Here is an 8,412-nt window from a genome sequence, read left to right on the forward strand (position 1 = left end):
CACTACTCATACGCTTTGCCAGTGGCATTCCCGCGTTGGCCGGCGCCGCGGCCGCGCTAATGTTAAGCACACGACGAAAGTAGAATCGATAACGTTCCACGTGGTGAAACTCTCTTTCCTTAGCGCCACTTTGGGGCCTTGCGCTTTTTTGTGATGGAGAGATGATTTGATGAGGACAACACAAACAATCTGACCCCAGGAGAATAAAATCTCTAACACGACAGGGAATCGAAACCGGGACTAGACCACGAGCTGAGGACCTCATTACACTGAGAACAACTGACCACTTCTGTGTCATGTCTAACAGTGAAGATGTAATTCTCCCCGTAACGGAAGATATGCACTGAGGTGACAGAAGTCACCCGACAGCGATAGACGCATGTACCGATGGCGGTACTATTGCGCATACAAGCTATAAAAGGGCATTACATTGGCGGAGTTGTCATTTTTGCTCAGGTGATTCATGTGAAACGAATTCTGAAATATGCCCGCATCTCGTGGTCGTGCGGTAGCGTTCTCGCTTCCCACGCCCGGGTTCCCGGGTTCGATTCCCGGCGGGGTCAGGGATTTTCTCTGCCTCGTGATGGCTGGGTGTCGTGTGCTGTCCTTAGGTTAGTTAGGTTTAAGTAGTTCTAAGTTCTAGGGGACTTATGACCACAGCAGTTGAGTCCCATAGTGCTCAGAGCCATTTTTGAATTCTGAAATAATTACGGCCGCAAGACCCGAATTAACAGACTCTGCACGTGGAATGCCAGTGGAACTAGAGGCATGGGACATTCCATTTCGGAAAACGTTGGGAAATCCAATATTCTGAGATCCACAGTGTCCAGAATGTGCCGAGAACACCAAATTTCGGTCATTTCCTCTCTGCAGGGACAACGCAGTGACCGACGGTCCTCACCAATCAACCGGGAACAGTGGCAGTTGTGTAGTCAGTGCTAACAGACGAGCAACACTTCGTCAAATAACTACGGAAATGAAAGTGGGACGTACGATGAACGTATCGATTAGGACAGAGCGGTTAAAGGGTAACGGCAGCAGACGATCGACAATAATGCCTTTCGAAGAGCACGATATCTTGTGCAGCGCCTCTCCTGGGCTTATGACCAAATCGGTTGGACCCCAGACTACTGGAAAACCGTGGCTTGGTCAAATGAGTAATGATTTTAGTTGGTAAGAGTTGATAGTAGGGTTCGATAGTGGCCCAGATCCTATGAAGCCATGGCCCCAAGTCGTCAACAAGGCACTGTGCAAGTTGATGGTAGCTCCATAATGATGTGAGCTGTGCTTTCATGGAATAGACTGCGTCAAGTCATCCATCTGAAACGGTAATTAACTGGAAATGGTTATGTTCGTTTACTTGGAAACTATTTGCAGTCTTTCATGTACTTCATCACAAACGACGATGGAATGTTAATGGATGAAATTGCGCCTGTCAGAGGGCCTCAACTGTTCGGGGTTGGCTTGAAGAACATTCTGTACAGTACAAGCGAAAAATCCGACTTCCCAGGTCGCCCAACATTAATCACATAGAACCTTTACAGAACATAATGGAGGAGTCAGTTCTTGCACAAAAGCCTGCACCGGCAACAATTTCGAAAGTATGGACGGCTATAGAGACAGCAAGGCTCAATATTTGTGTGAGGGACTTCTAATAACTTATTGGGTCCATGCGACATAAGATTGCGGCACTACTCCGGGCAAAAGGAGGTCAGACACGATATTAGGAGGTATCACATAACTTTTGTAACCTCAGTGAAAATCAGCATGTTTTAGGGTATGTTACATGGCAATGATTGATTTCTCAGGCAGTTTCATTAATAAAATCTTCTCGGGTTATCGGTCGAGTCATGACGTCCATTTTTCCCGCAATGTTTCGAGGACTTTTTATGCGTCATCATGAGAAAAATTGCATTCCCCTGAAGATGATGAGCCGGCCGGAGTGGCCTAGCGGTTCTAGGCGCTACAGTCTGGAACCGCGCGACCGTTACGATTGAAGGTTCGAATCCTGCCTCGGGCATGGATGTGTGTGATGTCCTTAGGTTAGTTAGGTTTCAGTAGTTCTAAGTTCTAGGGGACTGATGACCTCAGAAGTTAAGTCCCATTGTGCTCAGAGATATTTTTTTGAAGATGATGTGTGGGGAAGTCGTCGAAACGTTGCGACAATATGACGCCATGAGTTGGCTAATAACCCGAAAAGATTTCGTCAGTCATTTCTCTTATTCCATGTTGAATACGAAGGAGCACTTCGATTGTTAAAAATCTTTATTCCAAGACGCGACCGGTTTCATCAGGTGCTTATAGTCAAAAAAGCTGTACTTAAAAGCTGTATTTAATACTGACACTCCCCAGGCTGTCTGCGCTTTAGGTTTCTGGATGACCGTAGCCCCGTTTTATATTTACTGACGTTAGCACATTTTAGAATTTGGAATTTTAAATACCTTGATGAGAATGTTGGAGAATGGCTTTTAAACAGATCGCTTCTTTGGATTGACTATGAGTGACTGATCATGCAAATAAAGTTTGCGAAAGCGCTCGCGTCTTGGAACAAAAAATTTTTTTGAGTTGTTGATGTCTCTCTTATTCAGCACGGAATTTTTCCTATGTGTATGCCCTACCTAGGAGACATTATACTTCTGTTATTTGCCTAATGGTCCTCTTAGCTGCCTAAGGTTTTATATTTTCTCCCATTATACTACTCTGGCGATAGGTCCTTATAAATCCTATTTTATTCCTGTTATATCTACTCACGATGTTTATCTAAACTCGTAATCTGTCTTCAGATTTTTGGGTAAAAAAGGTGTAAACTACGTTTTTATATACTGTAGAATGCTACGCCGCAGAAGTAATTTTTCGTCTACTAAAATACACAATTCTACCAACTTCGTCCTCAAAAATGGTTCAAATGGCTCTGTGCACTATGGGACTTAACGTCTGCGATCATCAGTCTCCTAGAACATAGAACTACTGAAACCTAACTGACCTAAGGACATCACACACATCCATGCCCGAGGCAGGATTCGAACCTGCCTTCGTAGCGGTCGCACGGTTCCAGACTGAAGCACCCAGAACCGCTCGGCCACACCGGCCGGCAACTTCGTCCTCAAGTGCAGGTTAATTCCTCAGTGCGTATAACAGAAGCAGATATGTAATCGCCGGTACAAAATTTATTTGCAGGAACTGGTTTTGGTGTGTCTGCAGAGAATAAATATTTATGGAATAAGGTCTGATTTTCATTTTCGCCTGTGAAATAAGGCTCATATATGTGATGATTTAATTAAGCAGTACGAAGGTGACTGCCATCTTTGATATAGTGTAGTTGGTAACAACAATTTCAACAATTTAGTTAGTGTAGTTTGCTTGGTGACCTGTGAATTCAGTTATATTCGGAGAGAGTCTGTGTCATCTTTGTCACATTAAACTCCATAATTCCTCCCATTTGTTAGAACCAGTGAAGGTAGTGAACATTGTATTTTAAGGTCAGCGTCCCAAAAGTAATATCGAATCTCTCTCTTGCAAACCGTCGACAGCCAGTTTCCTGCTTGCTTGGTATTGCTGCAGGCCTTTTTTCTTTCTTTTTTTTTTTTTTTTTTTTTTTTTTTAGTGTGTGCAATCAGAACCTTTAATCCTAAATAAACATCTGAATGTGTTCTGAAGTGCCCTCAGTTTCAGCACGTTCAAGAAATCGGCCATGTTTTCTCTTGCTACAAACCCAAAGTAGATATATTCACGCCATACGCAATTTCAAATGTCGAAATGATACAACAGAATAATATGACTGGAATTCGTAGCAGCAATCGAGAGAGTGTTGCGTTATGACACACATACAGCTTTACATCATATTATCCTCAATTTAATCACCGTTACATCCAAAAATGACACTGTGTAAATTAAATTCCAAATTTCAAAAATTTGTGGCATAAGATCTGACTTCACTGTTGTCTATGAAATAAAATACATGTATACGATGATTTAATTTAGTAGTATGAACGAGAAGGACATATTAGAAGAATTGTATGTTGCTAAAAACAGTTCATTGATGGTAGATCGCTTGATGACTTGTGAATTCCGTTGAATGCATAAAACGTCTGTGTTTCCTTTGTGATCTCAAACGTTGTCTTCCTCTGTCCTGTTAGAACCAAGGCAGGTAATGAACGGTGCTTTTTACTGTCGCTGTCCCAGAATTAATTTGGAATATTTGTGGTAAATCATCGACAGCCAGTTTCCTGCTTGCTGGGTGTGGATGCGTACCCACATCGACGTTAAATGATTTCGCGAAAATGCAATGAAATCTAAGCTTGTGAGTAATTTCGTTGGCAAAGGAGTGCACTGCAAGCGGCGATAAACACGGCCAGAGCTATTGATCACGAAGTCGTGTGCTACACTAAGCATGTAGCCACACGTCGTTAGCCCATAACGAGACATTAGCCAGCACGTGAATCTGTCCGTGTCGCTTGCGGTACAGCTGGATATGGTTGCGCATCGACCTACTAATCTATTAATAACAACGGCCAACGTAACGGACGTAATGATCACGTAGAAGATTGGCATTCCGATAGATATTGACGGTACATTAGTACAGTCAATAATTTGAAACACTATACAGCTAGATTAAAATGTATTTTTCTAAAAATCTTTCTACAGTCTTGTATGGACAAAAGTATTTCTAAGATTTGTTCAGCGCTTATTACTTTATACATATAGACCATTTAATGTTCACTTTGGCGTTAAGTTTTATGACAAAATTTTATGTGAATTGCTGTCTAGTGAAATAGGTTAGAGCAGATATTATTGGTTTCACCACCGTTAATAGCGGCAACAATTACTTCCCTCATTTATTACCATCACGACACACTCATTCATATAGTGGACATCACACACACACACACACACACACACACACACACACACACACACACAGCAAATTTCTTTTCTTAATTTTGTTTAGTGTAATGTGCTTCTTTGTCCCAAAAGTAAGTAAAAAGTGGTTCCTGTCTCCCGGTTCCGGCGACACTTTCCGAAATATTTCCATTGTTTGCAAGATATGAGATGGAACTGCTATTCCCATGCCATTTTTTCCAAACAGGAATCCCCTGCTATTAGACCGCTGAATGCTGGATGAAATCAAACAATTGGCGTTAGTTGAGATCAGTTTGTAGCTACGCAACCATCAAAGGCGATTGCACACCTTAAATTGTACGTGGCTTGTCTCCAATTTAGGAATTTTGTTGTGCACTGTTGCTTTAAGCCTATATGGAACTATTGGTTAATCATATAGCCTATTTAGGGAGCAATCAGTGAAAATTTCATTACCACACAGGTAACTGAATTAATTAGTAAATAAAGGAGATAATAAAGGAATAATCCAACAGGACAATGGTGTGGCGTAACCACACGATTAAAGTTCAAAATCTTGTATTTAGAACAAACGCAAATTACTTCGAACAGTGGCCCCATACATTCTAATATTTAAACACAGTGATACAATAAGTGATGAAACAAATGATCAAGCTGAGGAAACTGAGCGTTCGCAGGCAATGAAGAATGTAAATCAAAGGCATTGTGCACTGAAACCAAATCACTCCACCTGTTAAAATTCCTGAAGTTCAACAAGTTCATTTAAAATGAAAGACTACAACCAATTTACTATAGCAAAGTTTAGTCACGTCCACTTCAACCCACTGTGCAAGAATTTTCTAAGTCCCAAGATGTCACACTGAAAAATTACTAAGTCCCAAACCATTATTTAAACACATCGGCTCTTTGATCACTCAAACCATACCAGCGACCCTACCCAGCCAGACACGCACATCTAAAGCCCCAAATCATCTTCTACTCCCCTATGCAAAACTTTTGCCAGGTCACCTACCACCAAAAAATAAGAATCTTGGAAGTACGCTGCCATTCGAATGGGTACATATTTCACAATCCTTATATATTTCAATCATATAAAATATACAATCTTAGAAAACTTCAATAAACATATTACTTCATTACACATTAAAATTCTCAGAATAAGAAACTATGATTTATATTTCATACATCACAAAACGGAACAAGACCTAGTCGAAATCATAACTTTATTTAGCTTGCCGCTGTTGTACCACGCTGCTCGAACATCCATCTTACAAAAATTTCATAATTAACTTTCTTATTAAACAACATAAACAGCTTAGAATAATCAGGCAAGTATTTCATGCCTATGTTATTCTATGGTCTATCTGTGAAGGACTTTGTTTTAGCGCTATATTAATAAACATTAAATAAGATATTCATAAAAATTGGTGCATCTGCTCAATATTAATATCAATTTGATTTTATAGCTGAGTTCAGAACCTATCCATTGGCGTGTCGTACACACATTTAGAGGCTGCAGCTTTTGCTACTTTCGTTTTTATAAACAGTTTTGCATTTACACACTTCGTTAATATGTATTATATGAATATGGTGATTATGTTACAGAATTCTCTTCTTTATTGAAATTTCAGAGTTATCATCAGATTTTCTGTATCATGTCTGTAAGTGGACTTCATGTTTTAGTGACTATACCAAGTTCTTAGACATAGCAGAGTACGATTTTGGCCATATTACTCGAGATTCACAAGAATGCTGTGGTTCCATTTACCTTACTAGAGGCTACAACCCATCTAAAATAAAAGAGAAATAGCACATTTCCATCTGTCCAATAGATCGACACACAAAGCCCTTGATTTCTATTTTTTGTGAGTCAGAGTTTGTCGTAACATGCACCCTAAATACCTTGGCATGACTTTAAACAGGACACTTTCCTTTAAGAAACACTTGACGCGAACGTCTGCTAAGCTGAGAAGCAGAAACAACATCCTCAACAATGTCTGTGGCACTATCTGGGGATCGCCATCAGACACTCATAAAGCTCCATCACTTAGAATAATGCACTCAGTATACTCAATATCAGCGCACTGTGCGTCCTTCTGGTTCTGTAGTCCAAATGTGAAAAAGGTAGATGCACAACTTACAGAATCCATGTGCACCTTCAGTGGGTCTATACACAAAATAGCTACCCATACGGATTCACATCCGACCTGCTCATATCAGACAGTAGTGTGCGTTACCATATACCAGTAGATTATTGACAACCACGATATTCCATCATTAAACGATGCATTCCCTGGGGAGCGAAGAAGATGAAGTACAAGATATCCCAATCGTATCACACCCAGCATTCCTGCTGAAGATGAATTCAATGCCATAGATGAACGAAAACGCCGTTGCCTACAAAACCATCCTCCCCAAGCCAGACATCGCCCTGCATCCAAGATAAATCCCTTGGATTTGAGCGGTTTTGGGTATTCTGAACCACTGTGCATCTCGTTCGGATGAGTCATGGAAGATGTGCAGACATTCTCTACAAATAGGGCAAATATTCATCACCATTTTAGACTGTGATGCTGAGGACAGTTGCTAATGTGAATCAACATGTCTGGCAACTGGCTAGGGTGCTTTAAAAGATTTCCAGATAAACTATATAACCGGCCTTGACATTACCTACAGTTATTGATATTTGTATTGTATAATTCTGGAGAGCTTTGTTAATGTGTTGATAAGTAGTAGTTCAGAAAACTTTCTATATGTACATTCTTGCGATTCAAAAGGTGTTATTGAATGGGATTCGATAAATAAATGACTATATACCTAACCGAGGGCTCTCTGCCGTTCTTGGACGTGCTTGTCCGCCGTAAGCCCAATGGTCTCTAGCCCATAACGTTTACCGCAAGCCCACCCACACGGATTAGTATCTGCATGCCACCAGCTTCCATCAACTAGCACAGAAACAGTCAGTTCTGTGGACCTTAGTATATCGAGCTGAAACCATCTCAGACGCTGAAAACTTGCCGAGAGAATTGGGCCTCCGGGGGGGGGGGGGGGGGGGGGCAGGGGGAGAGGGGGGTTAGGGGGTTGGGGAAGGCCGGCTGTGGTGGCCGTGCGGTTCTAGGCACTTCAGTCTGGAACCGCGCGACCGCTACGATCCCAGGTTCGAGTCCTGCCTTGGGCATGGATGTGTGTGATGTCCTTAACTTAGTTAGGTTTAAGTAGTTCTAAATTCTAGGGGACTGATGACCTCAGAAGTTGAGTCCCATAGTGCTCAGAGCCATTTGATTTTTTTTGTTTGGGAAAGGAGACGAGACACCGAGGTCATCGATCTCATCGGATTAGGGAAGGATGGGAAAGGAAGTCGGCCGTGCCCTTTCAGAGGAACCAGCTTGGAGGAGGAGAGCCTGGAGTGATTTGGGGAAATCACGGAAAACCTAAATCAGGATGGCCGGACGCGGCATTTAACCGTCTTCCTCCCGAATGCGAGTCCAGTGTCTAACCACTGTGCCACCTCGCTCGGTCGGAGCCTCTTAGGCAAAGTCTTTAAGATCTCACAAG

This window comes from Schistocerca serialis, chromosome 2, assembly GCF_023864345.2.
Source record: "Schistocerca serialis cubense isolate TAMUIC-IGC-003099 chromosome 2, iqSchSeri2.2, whole genome shotgun sequence".
In the NCBI taxonomy this organism is placed as follows: domain Eukaryota; kingdom Metazoa; phylum Arthropoda; class Insecta; order Orthoptera; family Acrididae; genus Schistocerca; species Schistocerca serialis.